Below are 21,180 nucleotides of genomic sequence, written 5' to 3'. Positions count from 1 at the left end.
GTAATGAATGATCCCTGCATCACGGTCATCAGCTCATCAAAAGGTTCGCTGGCAGTGCCATGTAGCAAGCTCACCATGCCAGAACAAGGAAGCGGGGACTTTGAGGTTTTGGAGCCTGAAACCGAAAGCGACGACTCATCCGTCAGCATTCCTCTCTCGGAACAGGCCAACTGCGCATCGGCTGGTGCAAACGGTCCGCTATCACGGAGAGCAAAAAAAAGGCTTAAGAAACAACTAAAGAAACTTAAAACCAAAAGCAGGATCATACCATCAGCCACAATAACTTCTGGCGCCACCCTAACTGAAAGTACATTTAAAACACCCTTTCCTATCTTCACCTCAAACCGTGCACTGAAGTCTGTCAAGCCCAGTGACGCACCACTTGTCCCTAGTGAGACCCCTAGACACTCAATCCCTGCTCCGGAGGGCCCCAGTAATGCGGAGGATCTTCCACGGCCCTCACTAGTGGTTTCCGGAGGTCCTTCCAGCGCCAATGACCCATCTGGCTGGGTCCCCCAACATAAGAAAGAATCAACCCACCCCTCGTATTTGGGAGCGCAGCTGGGACTGCCTTCTCTGGTAGGTCCTCCAACCAAGGTACCAGGTAGCCAGCAACTAGGAGCTATATACAACAACCTCCCTCCCCCGAACGCTATCATTGATGAGTGGCAAGGACTGTCAAGAGAGGCAAGCCCCCCAAACACGAACTCCGACAGACAGTGCCCAGGTGACCGTCACGCAATCATTGCACACCCACTTCATCAGAGGCACGTGTCCCCCGGTGAAGGGGCACAATGGCGCTCCTCAGAAAATAACAAACCACTAAAAACTTACGAGCTGTTGTTCACCCCCAGATTTACAGCCATGGACTCCTTCGACATCCTGAACAGGTCCAATATCGTACGACTCTTCGGCCACATTGAACCCCTGGCACACATCACCTCGGGGATGATCGAGTGGGTGAAGTTCAAGAGCCTGGACACAGATACTCACGGTGATTCCACCATAGTCGGACTAGCAAACCAGCAAGCCCAAAAAGCTGTCCTCCAAGAATCATCCCAACTGGCAGAATGGGGTATAGAAGTCACCGCCCCCAGGGTTCCAAAATACCCGCACGTCCTCAGACCACACTATGGTCTACAACATGCCATCTCTGTTCTCAAAGGCACAAATTCCACGTGTTCTGACGGGGGACTGAAAGCCGGGAGGCCAAGATCCCCGTTAAAAATAAAACTCTTGCTAAAAGAAAAACAGCGTATCGTGCAACGACCTCAGCAAGGACCAGCCCTTTCGGAGGACACATGGAGACGGGGCTCCTAACCCCCCCCACACATACGTAAACATCAGTCGCGTACGCCCACCAAGAGGCCAGGATCGCAACCTTAGCATCATCTCATGGAACATTGCAGGGTTAAATAACATCCGCAGGGTCACAGCCACCCATGACTATCTCGCACTGGGGGACATACTATGTATCCAGGAGACCTGGGCAAGGACCACTTCACCAATCGCTGGCTACCACGAATATTTCAAACCAGCAACCAAAAGGACGATCTTTGGTCGCCCGTCAGGGGGTCTCTCAATCTTTGTAAGCCACGCCTGCAAATTAAAAATAAAAGAACTATCTCTGGAGCCACCGGACCTACAAGCTATCTCAATAGAAGGACTGAGAGCGGACCAAACAACCCGACCGCTTGTATTAATCAACTGTTATCTCAACCCTGCAAAACTTCACTCTCCACACGGCTTGGAATCATTCACCACCGCCCTGGAAGATCTACTAATAAGCCGCTTGCACTATGATGTAATCATAGTCGGTGACTTTAACCTGAGAGGCCTGGATCTGCTACCCATGAAACCACCCAGCAGGAAGTCAGCCCAACTGATTGAACTTTTAGCAAATTACAACTTGCAATCCACCCACGGGATACAAAAAATGCGCTACCCCGCATGGTCTGCCTATCCGACCTTCAGAAATGTCTCCACTATAGATTATATCTTCATCAATGCAGGACTGGCTAACAAACTTTGCAACTTCACTGTGGACGACCGAGACGAAAGCGACCATAGACCCCTTCGTGTCACATTCAACCTGACACGAGAACAGGCGGACTCCTACGCCGTAATTGGTATGACAACAGGCGAAGAACACCATTTAGTCCTTAAAAGAATAAAATGGTCGACCAATATTAGCCACAGTCTTAATGCATTCATAGCTAACAGGGCGACAGTACCATGGCCACATGAAAGTGAATGTATATTACACCAATGGGAAACATTGACCAATGACTTACTGATGTGCCTGGGCAATACCCACCAATCAAGAAACGGACAAAAAAATCTCATCCCAGGTCACCAAAAAACCCACAGTCTTAAGCTTGCCAAGCATGCACTCAACAAGGCAGTGAGAGCAAAAAAGAAAGGTATCCACCTGCCAGGGGGGCTCCCCATTGCCGTTCTGCGAGCCAAGTACAAAAAGAACATCTGGGATCTGAAAAGAAAACGGATCGAACAGAATTGGCTGACAGTGTTCTCCATAATTAAAGGCAAAGATAACAGCAAGCTCTGGCGCTACATCAACAGCCTGTCATCAGGTGGTGTACATAAGGTTAACAGTGTTGGAGGAAAAGTATGGGAACAATATGCAAAGGGGCTGTATACCAGTGAGTCAAATCGAACGTCTCACGGTACAACCGGGTGGCCCAAGGCGGCAGCAGCTACCATCAGCCCTGAAAGTGCCTTGAACGATGTCTCATGTCCGCCCGTACCTGGAAAATTCTCGGAGGCGAAGATAGCAAAATACATCAAAGCCATCAGACCCGACGGTGCCCCAGGCCCTAACGGAATCCCCGCACAGGTTTTTAAGAAAGATCCTGCATTCTTCGCTTCCAAACTTACTCCTCTATTTAACCATGCATTCGCAACTGCAACCCTGCCATTCTCCTGGAAAGGCTCAATTCTCTTTCCTATCCACAAAAAAGGTGACCACTCGAATCCGGCTAATTACAGACTGATAGCCCTTCTTGACATTGAAGCCAAGATCTATGCCCGCCTGCTACTTAAGGACCTGGAATCTTGGGTGGATAAGAACGGCATACTCCCGCCCTCACAGACCGGCTTCAGGGCTAACTGTTCCACGCTGGACAACATCATAGCGCTCTCGTACCTCGCTCAGAAGGCCAACATGCGGAATAAGCTGCCCCTGTTCTGTTGCTTTATAGACTACTCAACGGCCTTCGACCGTGTGAACAGACGCCGGCTCTGGGCAAAACTAGAGTCTTGGGGGATCCCTAGAGATCTTCTAAAGGCCATAAAAGCACTTTACGAGGGGACCTGGGTTCAGGTGAAACTAAGCGCCACATCTGTAACCACAAGAATTTCCACTGACTCTGGATTAAAGCAGGGGTGCGTTCTGGCCCCCCTGCTTTTCAACCTGTACACTGCAGACATGGGGCACGCCCTGAAAGATGCCAACCTAGCACCGCCCAGACTGGGGAAGCTGGTTCTGGGCACGCTCCAGTACGCAGATGACACAGTAATTATGGACCACACCAGGGTAGGCCTCCAAAGAGCCTTAAACAGTCTTGCGACGTACAACAAGGAGAACGAGTTACATATTAATGTGAGCAAGACCAAGATAATAATCTTTGGTAAATATCCACACAAAACTAAATTTTCATGGTCTCTGGGGGAACACCGAATCACCACGGCCCCATCCTACAACTATCTGGGCACATGGGTATCAGAGAGGGCCACCGCAGTCAAACATCTGAAGGCGCTTAAACCAAAAATCGACAAAATAATTACATCTCTAAGACGTCTAAGCCACAGCCTGGACAGTCCCTCTGCATATCCGATGCTGACAGTACTCAGGGCCAAATTGATCCCCGCTATCACGTACGGCCATATAGCCTACCCAGGGGCTTTTGGGAAAGTGGTCCAAGCAGCACAGGTGAAAGCATACAAGATGGTGCTACTGACCCCCAAACAGGCCAGGAACAACAGGGTGAGACTGGAAATAGGCCTGAAACGTCCTGAACTGATACTATTGGGGGAATTGCTAAAATACTACATCAGAGTTCTGAAGTCGCCCGAAAACACCTTAAAGCACGCGCTAAAAACCATCTTTGGTGAAGCAGGCTCGCCATGGAAAGCCCAGGTGGAACTAGCCATTGAACTTCTGAAGATCGAGGGGCGGAGTCTGCACCTACATGAAATTCCATATTCCGCCTGGGCAAAAGCCGTCAAGCGCCAAGTCCAGTCCATTTCCTTTGAGCTAGACCTTTCCTCGCTCCGGCCCAACCCACTAACGTTGGCCCTGGACAAGTCCTACACTCCCGGTAAACCTCAACCATACTTGCAAGACTCACTAACAACCGAAGCAAGACAGAAAATTCTGTTTATGCGCCTCTTGGCCCTCAGGATAACGGACTTCAATCCACGCTGGGCACGCCCGGACGGAGCCACTGCCTGCCGACTTTGCAATTATCGCAGAGAATCCTGGCCACACTTGCTATGCTGCTGTACCAAGCTGGCCAGCGACCGACAGCGTCTGCTACGTCCGGCACTACGCATCTTGGTCCACAGAACTTGCAAAGAGGCCTCGGATTGGTGTTTCTCTGAAACCACAACATGTTTACTAGCTAGGATAGGCAAGTTCATCCATCAAATTAAAATGGCACTCGAAGACCAATTAAAGGATACCATCCCAAAGAGCCCTGTGACCCGTCGTCCCAAAGTTGGCAATCCATAGATAATACAGGGAGCTGCCAAAAAGAAAAGGGTTCCATCGGTCAGAGGTATCCAACCGGTGCCGACCCTGGGCCCAATGTAGTCCACAGTGCAACTGAGGATCTCAAACTTATATACGCCCTCCAGACTCTAGTAAGCGAGGTCTCACGTTGACTCTAAATTTTTAATTCCTTTAATAATGTATAGCATCAGTGAACATAGTCCGCACCGAGAACAATTATCGGTACTAATGGGCCAGACCAGTGTATACCGAGCGGGGGGGGGGGCTTTTTACTGCATTTTACTGTATTTTATTGAACCAAAATGTATTTTTCTATACTGTAATGATTTTAAGTAATCGCACAGTTCATAAATAAATAAAATGTGCTCTCCACCAAGTATAAACTCAGGGAAGGTGCTGGACAGTAAACCCATATAAATTACTATTCCCACTCCACCAAGTATAAACTCAGGGGAGGTGCTGGACAGTAACCCCATATAAATTACTATTCCCACTCCACTAAGTATAAACTCAGGGACAGTGCTGGACAGTAAACCCAAATAAATTACTATTCCCACTCCACCAAGTATAAAATCTGGGAAGGTGCTGGTCTGTAAACCCATATAAATTACTATTCCCACTCCACCAAGTATAAACTCAGGGAAGGTGCTGGACAGTAAACCCACATAAATTACTATTCCCACTCCACCAAGTATAAACTCAGGGAAGGTGCTGGACAGTAAACCCATATAAATTACTATTCCCACTCCACCAAGTATAAAGTCAAAGAAGGTGCTGGACAGTAAACTCATATAAATTACTATTCTTACTCCACCAAGTATAAACTCATGGAAGGTGCTGGACATTCAACCCATACAAACTACTATTCCCACTCCACCAAGTATAAAGTCAGGGAAGGTGCTGGACAGTAAACCCCTATAAATTACTAATCCCACTCCACCAAGTATAACATCTGGGAAGGTGCTGGACAGTAAACCCACATAAATTACTATTCCCACTCCACCAAGTATAAAATCTGGGAAGGTGCTGGACAGTAAACCCATATAAATTACCATTCCCACTCCACCAAGTATAAACTCAGGGAAGGTGCTGGACAGTAAACCCATATAAATTATTATTCCCACTTCACCAAGTATAAACTCAGGGAAGGTGCTGGACAGTAAACCCATTAAAATTACTATTCCCACTCCACCAAGTATAAACTCAGGGAACGTGCTGGACAGTAAACCCATATAAATTACTATTCCCACTCCACCAAGTATAACATCCGGGAAGGTGCTGGACAGTAAACCCATATAAATTACTATTCCCACTCCACCAAGTATAAACTCAGGGACAGTGCTGGACAGTAAACCCATATAAATTACTATTCCCACTCCACCAAGTATAACATCTGGGAAGGTGCTGGACAGTAAACCCATATAAATTACTATTCCCTCTCCACCAAGTATAAACTCAGGGAAGGTGCTGGACAGTAAACCCATATAATTTACTATTCCCACTCCACCAAGTATAGACTCAGGGAAGGTGCTGGACAGTAAACCCATATAAATTACTATTCCCACTACACCAAGTATAAAGTCAAAGAAGGTGCTGGACAGTAAACCCATATAAATTACTATTCCCATTCCACCAAGTATAAACTCAGTGACGGTGCTGGACAATAAACCCACATAAATTACTATTCCCACTCCACCAAGTATAAAATCTGGGAAGGTGCTGGACACTAAACCCATATAAATTACTATTCCCACTCCACCAAGTATAAACTCAGGGAAGGTGCTGGACAGTAAACCCCTATAAATTACTATTCCCACTCCACCAAGTATAAACTCAGGGAAGGTGCTGGACAGTAAACCCATATAAATTACTATTCCCACTCCACCAAGTATAAACTCAGGGAAGGTGCTGGACAGTAAACCCATATAAATTACTATTCCCACTCCACGAAATATAAAGTCAAAGAAGGTGCTGGACAGTAAACCCATATAAATTACTAATCATACTCCACCAAGTATAAACTCAGGGAAGGTGATGGACATTCAACCCATATAAATTAATATTCCCACTCCACCAAGTATAAACTCAGGGACAGTGCTGGACAGTAAACCCATATAAATTACTATTCCATCTCCACCAAGTATAACATCTGGGAAGGTGCTGGACAGTAAACCCATATAAATTACTATTCCCACTCCACCAAGTATAAACTCAGGGAAGGTGCTGGACAGTAAACCCATATAATTTACTATTCCCACTCCACCAAGTATAAACTCAGGGAAGGTGCTGGACAGTAAACCCATATAAATTACTTTTCCCACTCCACCAAGTATAAAGTCAAAGAAGGTGCTGGACAGTAAACCCATATAAATTACTATTCCCACTCCAACAAGTATAAACTCAGTGACGGTGCCGGACAGTAACCCCACATAAATTACTATTCCCACTCCACCAAGTATAAAATCTGGGAAGGTGCTGGACAGTAAACCCATATACATTACTATTCCCACTCCACCAAGTATAAACTCAGGGAAGGTGCTGGACACTTAACCCATATAAATTACTATTCCCACTCCACCAAGTATAAACTCAGGGAAGGGACTGGACAGTAAACCCCTATAAATTAGTATTCCCACTCCACCAAGTATAAACTCAGGGAAGGTGCTGGACAGTAAACCCATATAAATTACTATTCCCACTCCACCAAGTATAAACTCAGGGAAGGTGCTGGACAGTAAACCCATATAAATTACTATTCCCACTCCACCAAATATAAAGTCAAAGAAGGTGCTGGACATTATACCCATATAAATTACTAATCTTACTCCACCAAGTATAAACTCAGGGAAGGTGATGGACATTCAACCCATATAAATTAATATTCCCACTCCACCAAGTATAAACTCAGGGACAGTGCTGGACAGTAAACCCATATAAATTACTATTCCCACTCCACCAAGTATAACATCTGGGAAGGTGCTGGACAGTAAACCCATATAAATTACTATTCCCACTCCACCAAGTATAAACTCAGGGAAGGTGCTGGACAGTAAACCCATATAATTTACTATTCCCACTCCACCAAGTATAAACTCAGGGAAGGTGCTGGACAGTAAACCCATATAAATTACTATTCCCACTCCACCAAGTATAAAGTCAAAGAAGGTCCTGGACAGTAAACCCATATAAATTACTATTCCCACTCCACCAAGTATAAACTCAGTGACGGTGCTGGACAGTAACCCCACATAAATTACTATTCCCACTCCACCAAGTATAAAATCTGGGAAGGTGCTGGACAGTAAACCCATATAAATTACTATTCCCACTCCACCAAGTACAAACTCAGGGAAGGTGCTGGGCAGTAAACCCATATAAATTACTATTCCCACTCCACCAAGTATAAACTCAGGGAAGGTGCTGGACAGTAAACCCATATAAATTACTATTCCCATTCCACCAAGTATAAACTCAGTGACGGTGCTGGACAATAAACCCACATAAATTACTATTCCCACTCCACCAAGTATAAAATCTGGGAAGGTGCTGGACACTAAACCCATATAAATTACTATTCCCACTCCACCAAGTATAAACTCAGGGAAGGTGCTGGACAGTAAACCCCTATAAATTACTATTCCCACTCCACCAAGTATAAACTCAGGGAAGGTGCTGGACAGTAAACCCATATAAATTACTATTCCCACTCCACCAAGTATAAACTCGGGGAAGGTGCTGGACAGTAAACCCATATAAATTACTATTCCCACTCCACCAAATATAAAGTCAAAGAAGGTGCTGGACAGTAAACCCATATAAATTACTAATCATACTCCACCAAGTATAAACTCAGGGAAGGTGATGGACATTCAACCCATATAAATTAATATTCCCACTCCACCAAGTATAAACTCAGGGACAGTGCTGGACAGTAAACCCATATAAATTACTATTCCAACTCCACCAAGTATAACATCTGGGAAGGTGCTGGACAGTAAACCCATATAAATTACTATTCCCACTCCACCAAGTATAAACTCAGGGAAGGCGCTGGACAGTAAACCCATATAATTTACTATTCCCACTCCACCAAGTATAAACTCAGGGAAGGTGCTGGACAGTAAACCCATATAAATTACTTTTCCCACTCCACCAAGTATAAAGTCAAAGAAGGTGCTGGACAGTAAACCCATATAAATTACTATTCCCACTCCAACAAGTATAAACTCAGTGACGTGCCGGACAGTAACCCCACATAAATTACTATTCCCACTCCACCAAGTATAAAATCTGGGAAGGTGCTGGACAGTAAACCCATATACATTACTATTTCCACTCCACCAAGTATAAACTCAGGGAAGGTGCTGGACACTTAACCCATATAAATTACTATTCCCACTCCACCAAGTATAAACTCAGGGAAGGGACTGGACAGTAAACCCCTATAAATTACTATTCCCACTCCACCAAGTATGAACTCAGGGAAGGTGCTGGACAGTAAACCCATATAAATTACTATTCCCACTCCACCAAGTATAAACTCAGCGAAGGTGCTGGACAGTAAACCCATATAAATTACTATTCCCACTCCACCAAATATAAAGTCAAAGAAGGTGCTGGACATTATACCCATATAAATTACTAATCTTACTCCACCAAGTATAAACTCAGGGAAGGTGATGGACATTCAACCCATATAAATTAATATTCCCACTCCACCAAGTATAAACTCAGGGACAGTGCTGGACAGTAAACCCATATAAATTACTATTCCCACTCCACCAAGTATAACATCTGGGAAGGTGCTGGACAGTAAACCCATATAAATTACTATTCCCACTCCACCAAGTATAAACTCAGGGAAGGTGCTGGACAGTAAACCCATATAATTTACTATTCCCACTCCACCAAGTATAAACTCAGGGAAGGTGCTGGACAGTAAACCCATATAAATTACTATTCCCACTCCACCAAGTATAAAGTCAAAGAAGGTCCTGGACAGTAAACCCATATAAATTACTATTCCCACTCCACCAAGTATAAACTCAGTGACGGTGCTGGACAGTAACCCCACATAAATTACTATTCCCACTCCACCAAGTATAAAATCTGGGAAGGTGCTGGACAGTAAACCCATATAAATTACTATTCCCACTCCACCAAGTATAAACTCAGGGAAGGTGCTGGGCAGTAAACCCATATAAATTACTATTCCCACTCCACCAAGTATAAACTCAGGGAAGGTGCTGGACAGTAAACCCATATAAATTACTATTCCCACTCCACCAAGTAAAAACTCAGGGAAGGTGCTGGACAGTAAACCCATATAAATTACTATTCCCACTCCACCAAATATAAAGTCAAAGAAGGTGCTGGACAGTAAACCCCTATAAATTACTAATCTTACTCCACCAAGTATAAACTCAGGGAAGGTGCTGGGCAGTAAACCCATATAAATTACTATTCCCACTCCACCAAGTATAAACTCAGGGAAGGTGCTGGACAGTAAACCCATATAAATTACTATTCCCACTCCACCAAGTATAACATCTGGGAAGGTGCTGGACAGTAAACCCATATAAATTACTATTCCCACTCCACCAAGTATAACACCTGGAAAGGTGCTGGACAGTAAACCCATATAACTTACTATTCCCACTCCACCAAGTATAAAGTCAGGGAAGGTGCTGGACAGTAAACCCATATAAATTACTATTCCCACTCCACCAAGTATAAACTCAGGGAAGGTGCTGGACAGTAAACCCATATAAATTACTATTCCCACTCCACCAAGTATAAAGTCAAAGAAGGTGCTGGATAGTAAACCCATATAAATTACTATACCCACTCCACCAAGTATAAACTCAGGGACGGTGCTGGACAGTAAACCCACATAAATTACTATTCCCACTCCACCAAGTATAAAATCTGGGAAGGTGCTGGACTGTAAACCCATTTAAATCACTATTCCCACTCCGCCAAGTATAAACTCAGGGACGGTGCTGGACAGTAAACCCATATAAATTACTATTCCCACTCCACCAAGTATAACATCCAGGAAGGTGCTGGACAGTAAACCCATATAAATTACTATTCCCACTCCACCAAGTATAACATCCAGGAAGGTGCTGGACAGTAAACCCATATAAATTACTATTCCCACTCCACCAAGTATAAAATCTGGGAAGGTGCTGGACTGTAAACCCATTTAAATCACTATTCCCACTCCGCCAAGTATAAACTCAGGGACGGTGCTGGACAGTAAACCCATATAAATTGCTATTTCCACTACACCAAGTATAAAGTCAAAGAAGGTGCTGGACAGTAAACCCATATAAATTACTATTCCCACTCCACCAAGTATAAACTCAGTGACGGTGCTGGACAGTAAACCCACATAAATTACTATTTCCACTCCACCAAGAATAAAATCTGGGAAGGTGCTAGACAGTAAACCCATTTAAATTACTATTCCCACTCCACCAAGTATAAACTCAGGGAAGGTGCTGGACAGTAAACCCATATAAATTACTATTCCCACTCCACCAAATATAAATTTAAAGAAGGTGCTGGACAGTAAACACATATAAATTACTATTCTTACTCCACCAAGTATAAACTCAGGGAAGGTGCTGGACATTCAACCCATATAAACTACTATTCCCACTCCACCAAGTATAAAGTCAGGGAAGGTGCTGGACAGTAAACCCATATAAATTACTATTCCCACTCCACCAAGTATAAACTCAGGGACGGTGCTGGACAGTAAACCCATATAAATTACTATTCCCTCTCCACCAAGTATAACATCTGGGAAGGTGCTGGACAGTAAACCCATATAAATTACTATTCCCACTCCACTAAGTATAAACTCAGGGAAGGTGCTGGACAGTAAACCCACATAATTTACTATTCCCACTCCACCAAGTATAAACTCAGGGAAGGTGCTGGACAGTAAACCCATATAAATTGCTATTTCCACTCCACCAAGTATAAACTCAAAGAAGGTGCTGGACAGTAAACCCATATAAATTACTATTCCCACTCCACCAAGTATAAAATCTGGGAAGGTGCTGGACAGTAAACCCATTTAAATTACTATTCCCACTCCACCAAGTATAAACTCAGGGAAGGTGCTGGACAGTAAACCCATATAAATTACTATTCCCACTCCACCAAGTATAAACTCAGGGAAGGTGCAGGACAGTAAACCCATATAAATCACTATTCCCACTCCACCAAGTATAAACTCAGGGAATGTGCTGGACAGTAAACCCATATAAATTACTATTCCCACTCCACCAAATATAAAGTCAAAGAAGGTGCTGGACAGTACACCCATATAAATTACTAATCTTACCAAGTATAAACTCAGGAAAGGTGATGGGCATTCAACCCATATAAATTACTATTCCCACTCCACCAAGTATAACATCCGGGAAGGTGCTGGACAGTAAACCCATATAAATTACTATTCCCACTCCACCAAGTATAAACTCAGGGAAAGTGCTAGACAGCAAACCCATGTAAATTACTATTCCCACTCCACCAAGTATAACATCTGGGAAGGTGCTGGACAGTTAACCCTTATAAATTACTATTCCCACTCCACCAAGTATAACTCAGGGAAGGTGCTGGACAGTAAACCCATATAATTTACTATTCCCACTCCACCAAGTATAAACTCAGGGAAGGTGCTGGACAGTAAACCCATATAAATTACTATTCCCACTCCACCAAATATAAAGTCAAAGAAGGTGCTGGACAGTAAACCCATATAAATTACTAATCTTACTCCACCAAGTATAAACTCAGGGAAGGTGATGGACATTCAACCCATATAAATTAATATTCCCACTCCACGAAGTATAAACTCAGGGACAGTGCTGGAGAGTGAACCCATATAAATTACTATTCCCACTCCACCAAGTATAACATCTGGGAAGGTGCTGGACAGTAAACCCATATAAATTATTATTCCCACTCCACCAAGTATAAACTCAGGGAAGGTGCTGGACAGTAAACCCATATAATTTACTATTCCCACTCCACCAAGTATAAACTCAGGGAAGGTGCTGGACAGTAAACCCATATAAATTACTTTTCCCACTCCACAAAGTATAAAGTCAAAGAAGGTGCTGGACTGTAAACCCATATAAATTACTATTCCCACTCCACCAAGTATAACATCTGGGAAGGTGCTGGACAGTAAACCCATATAAATTACTATTCCCACTCCACCAAGTATAAACTCAGGGAAGGTGCTGGACACTAAACCCATATAAATTACTATTCCCACTCCACCAAGTATAAACTCAGGGAAGGTGCTGGACAGTAAACCCCTATAAATTACTATTCCCACTCCACCAAGTATAAACTCAGTGACGGTGCTGGACAGTAACCCCACATAAATTACTATTCCCACTCCACCAAGTATAAAATCTGGGAAGGTGCTGGACAGTAAACCCATATAAATTACTATTCCCACTCCACCAAGTATAAACTCAGGGAAGGTGCTGGACACTAAACCCATATAAATTACTATTCCCACTCCACCAAGTATAAACTCAGGGAAGGTGCTGGACAGTAAACCCCTATAAATTACTATTCCCACTCCACCAAGTATAAACTCAGGAAAGGTGCTGGACAGTAAACCCATATAAATTACTATTCCCACTCCCCCAAATATAAAGTCAAAGAAGGTGCTGGACAGTAAACCTATATAAATTACTAATCTTACTCTACCAAGTATAAACTCAGGGAAGGTGATGGACATTCAACCCATATAAATTAATATTCCCACTCCACCAAGTATAAACTCAGGGACAGTGCTGGACAGTAAACCCATATAAATTACTATTCCCACTCCACCAAGTATAACATCTGGGAAGGTGCTGGACAGTAAACCCCTATAAATTACTATTCCCACTCCACCAAGTATAAACTCAGGGAAGGTGCTGGACAGTAAACCCATATAATTTACTATTCTCACTCCACCAAGTATAAACTCAGGGAAGGTGCTGGACAGTAACCCCATATAAATTACTATTCCCACTCCACCAAGTATAAAGTCAAAGAAGGTGCTGGACAGTAAACCCATATAAATTACTATTCCCACTCCACCAAGTATAAACTCAGTGACGGTGCTGGACAGTAACCCCACATAAATTACTATTCCCACTCCACCAAGTATAAAATCTGGAAAGGTGCTGGACAGTAAACCCATATAAATTACTATTCCCACTCCACCAAGTATAAACTCAGGGAAGGTGCTGGACAGTAAACCCATATAAATTACTATTCCCACTCCACCAAGTATAAACTCAGGGAAGGTGCTGGACAGTAAACCCATATAAATTACTATTCCCACTCCACCAAGTATAAACTCAGGGAAGGTGCTGGACAGAAAACCCATATAAATTACTATTCCCACTCCACCAAGTATAATGTCTAAGAATGTGCTGGACAGTAAACCCCTATAAATTACTATTCCCACTCCACCAAGTATAAACTCAGGGAAGGTGCTGGACAGTAAACCCATATAAATTACTATTCCCACTCCACCAAGTATAAACTCGGGGAAGGTGCTGGACAGTAAACCCATATAAATTACTATTCCCACTCCACCAAATATAAAGTCAAAGAAGGTGCTGGACAGTAAACCCATATAAATTACTAATCATACTCCACCAAGTATAAACTCAGGGAAGGTGATGGACATTCAACCCATATAAATTAATATTCCCACTCCACCAAGTATAAACTCAGGGACAGTGCTGGACAGTAAACCCATATAAATTACTATTCCAACTCCACCAAGTATAACATCTGGGAAGGTGCTGGACAGTAAACCCATATAAATTACTATTCCCACTCCACCAAGTATAAACTCAGGGAAGGCGCTGGACAGTAAACCCATATAATTTACTATTCCCACTCCACCAAGTATAAACTCAGGGAAGGTGCTGGACAGTAAACCCATATAAATTACTTTTCCCACTCCACCAAGTATAAAGTCAAAGAAGGTGCTGGACAGTAAACCCATATAAATTACTATTCCCACTCCAACAAGTATAAACTCAGTGACGTGCCGGACAGTAACCCCACATAAATTACTATTCCCACTCCACCAAGTATAAAATCTGGGAAGGTGCTGGACAGTAAACCCATATACATTACTATTTCCACTCCACCAAGTATAAACTCAGGGAAGGTGCTGGACACTTAACCCATATAAATTACTATTCCCACTCCACCAAGTATAAACTCAGGGAAGGGACTGGACAGTAAACCCCTATAAATTACTATTCCCACTCCACCAAGTATGAACTCAGGGAAGGTGCTGGACAGTAAACCCATATAAATTACTATTCCCACTCCACCAAGTATAAACTCAGCGAAGGTGCTGGACAGTAAACCCATATAAATTACTATTCCCACTCCACCAAATATAAAGTCAAAGAAGGTGCTGGACATTATACCCATATAAATTACTAATCTTACTCCACCAAGTATAAACTCAGGGAAGGTGATGGACATTCAACCCATATAAATTAATATTCCCACTCCACCAAGTATAAACTCAGGGACAGTGCTGGACAGTAAACCCATATAAATTACTATTCCCACTCCACCAAGTATAACATCTGGGAAGGTGCTGGACAGTAAACCCATATAAATTACTATTCCCACTCCACCAAGTATAAACTCAGGGAAGGTGCTGGACAGTAAACCCATATAATTTACTATTCCCACTCCACCAAGTATAAACTCAGGGAAGGTGCTGGACAGTAAACCCATATAAATTACTATTCCCACTCCACCAAGTATAAAGTCAAAGAAGGTCCTGGACAGTAAACCCATATAAATTACTATTCCCACTCCACCAAGTATAAACTCAGTGACGGTGCTGGACAGTAACCCCACATAAATTACTATTCCCACTCCACCAAGTATAAAATCTGGGAAGGTGCTGGACAGTAAACCCATATAAATTACTATTCCCACTCCACCAAGTATAAACTCAGGGAAGGTGCTGGGCAGTAAACCCATATAAATTACTATTCCCACTCCACCAAGTATAAACTCAGGGAAGGTGCTGGACAGTAAACCCATATAAATTACTATTCCCACTCCACCAAGTAAAAACTCAGGGAAGGTGCTGGACAGTAAACCCATATAAATTACTATTCCCACTCCACCAAATATAAAGTCAAAGAAGGTGCTGGACAGTAAACCCCTATAAATTACTAATCTTACTCCACCAAGTATAAACTCAGGGAAGGTGCTGGGCAGTAAACCCATATAAATTACTATTCCCACTCCACCAAGTATAAACTCAGGGAAGGTGCTGGACAGTAAACCCATATAAATTACTATTCCCACTCCACCAAGTATAACATCTGGGAAGGTGCTGGACAGTAAACCCATATAAATTACTATTCCCACTCCACCAAGTATAACACCTGGAAAGGTGCTGGACAGTAAACCCATATAACTTACTATTCCCACTCCACCAAGTATAAAGTCAGGGAAGGTGCTGGACAGTAAACCCATATAAATTACTATTCCCACTCCACCAAGTATAAACTCAGGGAAGGTGCTGGACAGTAAACCCATATAAATTACTATTCCCACTCCACCAAGTATAAAGTCAAAGAAGGTGCTGGATAGTAAACCCATATAAATTACTATACCCACTCCACCAAGTATAAACTCAGGGACGGTGCTGGACAGTAAACCCACATAAATTACTATTCCCACTCCACCAAGTATAAAATCTGGGAAGGTGCTGGACTGTAAACCCATTTAAATCACTATTCCCACTCCGCCAAGTATAAACTCAGGGACGGTGCTGGACAGTAAACCCATATAAATTACTATTCCCACTCCACCAAGTATAACATCCAGGAAGGTGCTGGACAGTAAACCCATATAAATTACTATTCCCACTCCACCAAGTATAACATCCAGGAAGGTGCTGGACAGTAAACCCATATAAATTACTATTCCCACTCCACCAAGTATAAAATCTGGGAAGGTGCTGGACTGTAAACCCATTTAAATCACTATTCCCACTCCGCCAAGTATAAACTCAGGGACGGTGCTGGACAGTAAACCCATATAAATTGCTATTTCCACTACACCAAGTATAAAGTCAAAGAAGGTGCTGGACAGTAAACCCATATAAATTACTATTCCCACTCCACCAAGTATAAACTCAGTGACGGTGCTGGACAGTAAACCCACATAAATTACTATTTCCACTCCACCAAGAATAAAATCTGGGAAGGTGCTAGACAGTAAACCCATTTAAATTACTATTCCCACTCCACCAAGTATAAACTCAGGGAAGGTGCTGGACAGTAAACCCATATAAATTACTATTCCCACTCCACCAAATATAAATTTAAAGAAGGTGCTGGACAGTAAACACATATAAATTACTATTCTTACTCCACCAAGTATAAACTCAGGGAAGGTGCTGGACATTCAACCCATATAAACTACTATTCCCACTCCACCAAGTATAAAGTCAGGGAAGGTGCTGGACAGTAAACCCATATAAATTACTATTCCCACTCCACCAAGTATAAACTCAGGGACGGTGCTGGACAGTAAACCCATATAAATTACTATTCCCTCTCCACCAAGTATAACATCTGGGAAGGTGCTGGACAGTAAACCCATATAAATTACTATTCCCACTCCACTAAGTATAAACTCAGGGAAGGTGCTGGACAGTAAACCCACATAATTTACTATTCCCACTCCACCAAGTATAAACTCAGGGAAGGTGCTGGACAGTAAACCCATATAAATTGCTATTTCCACTCCACCAAGTATAAACTCAAAGAAGGTGCTGGACAGTAAACCCATATAAATTACTATTCCCACTCCACCAAGTATAAAATCTGGGAAGGTGCTGGACAGTAAACCCATTTAAATTACTATTCCCACTCCACCAAGTATAAACTCAGGGAAGGTGCTGGACAGTAAACCCATATAAATTACTATTCCCACTCCACCAAGTATAAACTCAGGGAAGGTGCAGGACAGTAAACCCATATAAATCACTATTCCCACTCCACCAAGTATAAACTCAGGGAATGTGCTGGACAGTAAACCCATATAAATTACTATTCCCACTCCACCAAATATAAAGTCAAAGAAGGTGCTGGACAGTACACCCATATAAATTACTAATCTTACCAAGTATAAACTCAGGAAAGGTGATGGGCATTCAACCCATATAAATTACTATTCCCACTCCACCAAGTATAACATCCGGGAAGGTGCTGGACAGTAAACCCATATAAATTACTATTCCCACTCCACCAAGTATAAACTCAGGGAAAGTGCTAGACAGCAAACCCATGTAAATTACTATTCCCACTCCACCAAGTATAACATCTGGGAAGGTGCTGGACAGTTAACCCTTATAAATTACTATTCCCACTCCACCAAGTATAACTCAGGGAAGGTGCTGGACAGTAAACCCATATAATTTACTATTCCCACTCCACCAAGTATAAACTCAGGGAAGGTGCTGGACAGTAAACCCATATAAATTACTATTCCCACTCCACCAAATATAAAGTCAAAGAAGGTGCTGGACAGTAAACCCATATAAATTACTAATCTTACTCCACCAAGTATAAACTCAGGGAAGGTGATGGACATTCAACCCATATAAATTAATATTCCCACTCCACGAAGTATAAACTCAGGGACAGTGCTGGAGAGTGAACCCATATAAATTACTATTCCCACTCCACCAAGTATAACATCTGGGAAGGTGCTGGACAGTAAACCCATATAAATTATTATTCCCACTCCACCAAGTATAAACTCAGGGAAGGTGCTGGACAGTAAACCCATATAATTTACTATTCCCACTCCACCAAGTATAAACTCAGGGAAGGTGCTGGACAGTAAACCCATATAAATTACTTTTCCCACTCCACAAAGTATAAAGTCAAAGAAGGTGCTGGACTGTAAACCCATATAAATTACTATTCCCACTCCACCAAGTATAACATCTGGGAAGGTGCTGGACAGTAAACCCATATAAATTACTATTCCCACTCCACCAAGTATAAACTCAGGGAAGGTGCTGGACACTAAACCCATATAAATTACTATTCCCACTCCACCAAGTATAAACTCAGGGAAGGTGCTGGACAGTAAACCCCTATAAATTACTATTCCCACTCCACCAAGTATAAACTCAGTGACGGTGCTGGACAGTAACCCCACATAAATTACTATTCCCACTCCACCAAGTATAAAATCTGGGAAGGTGCTGGACAGTAAACCCATATAAATTACTATTCCCACTCCACCAAGTATAAACTCAGGGAAGGTGCTGGACACTAAACCCATATAAATTACTATTCCCACTCCACCAAGTATAAACTCAGGGAAGGTGCTGGACAGTAAACCCCTATAAATTACTATTCCCACTCCACCAAGTATAAACTCAGGAAAGGTGCTGGACAGTAAACCCATATAAATTACTATTCCCACTCCCCCAAATATAAAGTCAAAGAAGGTGCTGGACAGTAAACCTATATAAATTACTAATCTTACTCTACCAAGTATAAACTCAGGGAAGGTGATGGACATTCAACCCATATAAATTAATATTCCCACTCCACCAAGTATAAACTCAGGGACAGTGCTGGACAGTAAACCCATATAAATTACTATTCCCACTCCACCAAGTATAACATCTGGGAAGGTGCTGGACAGTAAACCCCTATAAATTACTATTCCCACTCCACCAAGTATAAACTCAGGGAAGGTGCTGGACAGTAAACCCATATAATTTACTATTCTCACTCCACCAAGTATAAACTCAGGGAAGGTGCTGGACAGTAACCCCATATAAATTACTATTCCCACTCCACCAAGTATAAAGTCAAAGAAGGTGCTGGACAGTAAACCCATATAAATTACTATTCCCACTCCACCAAGTATAAACTCAGTGACGGTGCTGGACAGTAACCCCACATAAATTACTATTCCCACTCCACCAAGTATAAAATCTGGAAAGGTGCTGGACAGTAAACCCATATAAATTACTATTCCCACTCCACCAAGTATAAACTCAGGGAAGGTGCTGGACAGTAAACCCATATAAATTACTATTCCCACTCCACCAAGTATAAACTCAGGGAAGGTGCTGGACAGTAAACCCATATAAATTACTATTCCCACTCCACCAAGTATAAACTCAGGGAAGGTGCTGGACAGAAAACCCATATAAATTACTATTCCCACTCCACCAAGTATAATGTCTAAGAATGTGCTGGACAGTAAACCCATATAAATTACTATTCTCACTCCACCAAGTATAAACTCAGGGAAGGTGCTGGACAGTAAACCCCTATAAATTACTATTCCCACTCCACCAAGTATAAACTCAGGTAAGGTGCTGGACAGTAAACCCATATAAATTACTATTCCCACTCCACCAAGTATAAACTCAGGGAAGGTGCTGGACAGTAAACCCATATAAATTACTATTCCCACTCCACCAAATATAAAGTCAAAGAAGGTGCTGGACAGTAAACCCATATAAATTACTAATCATACTCCACCAAGTATAAACTCAGGGAAGGTGATGGACATTCAACCCATATAAATTAATATTCCCACTCCACCAAGTATAAACTCAGGGACAGTGCTGGACAGTAAACCCATATAAATTACTATTCCAACTCCACCAAGTATAACATCTGGGAAGGTGCTGGACAGTAAACCCATATAAATTACTATTCCCACTCCACCAAGTATAAACTCAGGGAAGGTGCTGGACAGTAAACCCATATAATTTACTATTCCCACTCCACCAAGTATAAACTCAGGGAAGGTGCTGGACAGTAAACCCATATAAATTACTTTTCCCACTCCACCAAGTATAAAGTCAAAGAAGGTGCTGGACAGTAAACCCATATAAATTACTATTCCCACTCCAACAAGTATAAACTCAGTGACGGTGCCGGACAGTAACCCCACATAAATTACTATTCCCACTCCACCAAGTATAAAATCTGGGAAGGTGCTGGACAGTAAACCCATATACATTACTATTCCCACTCCACCAAGTATAAACTCAGGGAAGGTGCTGGACACTTAACCCATATAAATTACTATTCCCACTCCACCAAGTATAAACTCAGGGAAGGGACTGGACAGTAAACCCCTATAAATTAGTATTCCCACTCCACCAAGTATAAACTCAGGGAAGGTGCTGGACAGTAAACCCATATAAATTACTATTCCCACTCCACCAAGTATAAACTCAGGGAAGGTGCTGGACAGTAAACCCATATAAATTACTATTCCCACTCCACCAAATATAAAGTCAAAGAAGGTGCTGGACATTATACCCATATAAATTACTAATCTTACTCCACCAA

This window comes from Lissotriton vulgaris, chromosome 7 (assembly GCF_964263255.1).
Source record: "Lissotriton vulgaris chromosome 7, aLisVul1.2, whole genome shotgun sequence".
NCBI lineage: Eukaryota > Metazoa > Chordata > Amphibia > Caudata > Salamandridae > Lissotriton > Lissotriton vulgaris.
This window is presented reverse-complemented; position numbering follows the sequence as displayed.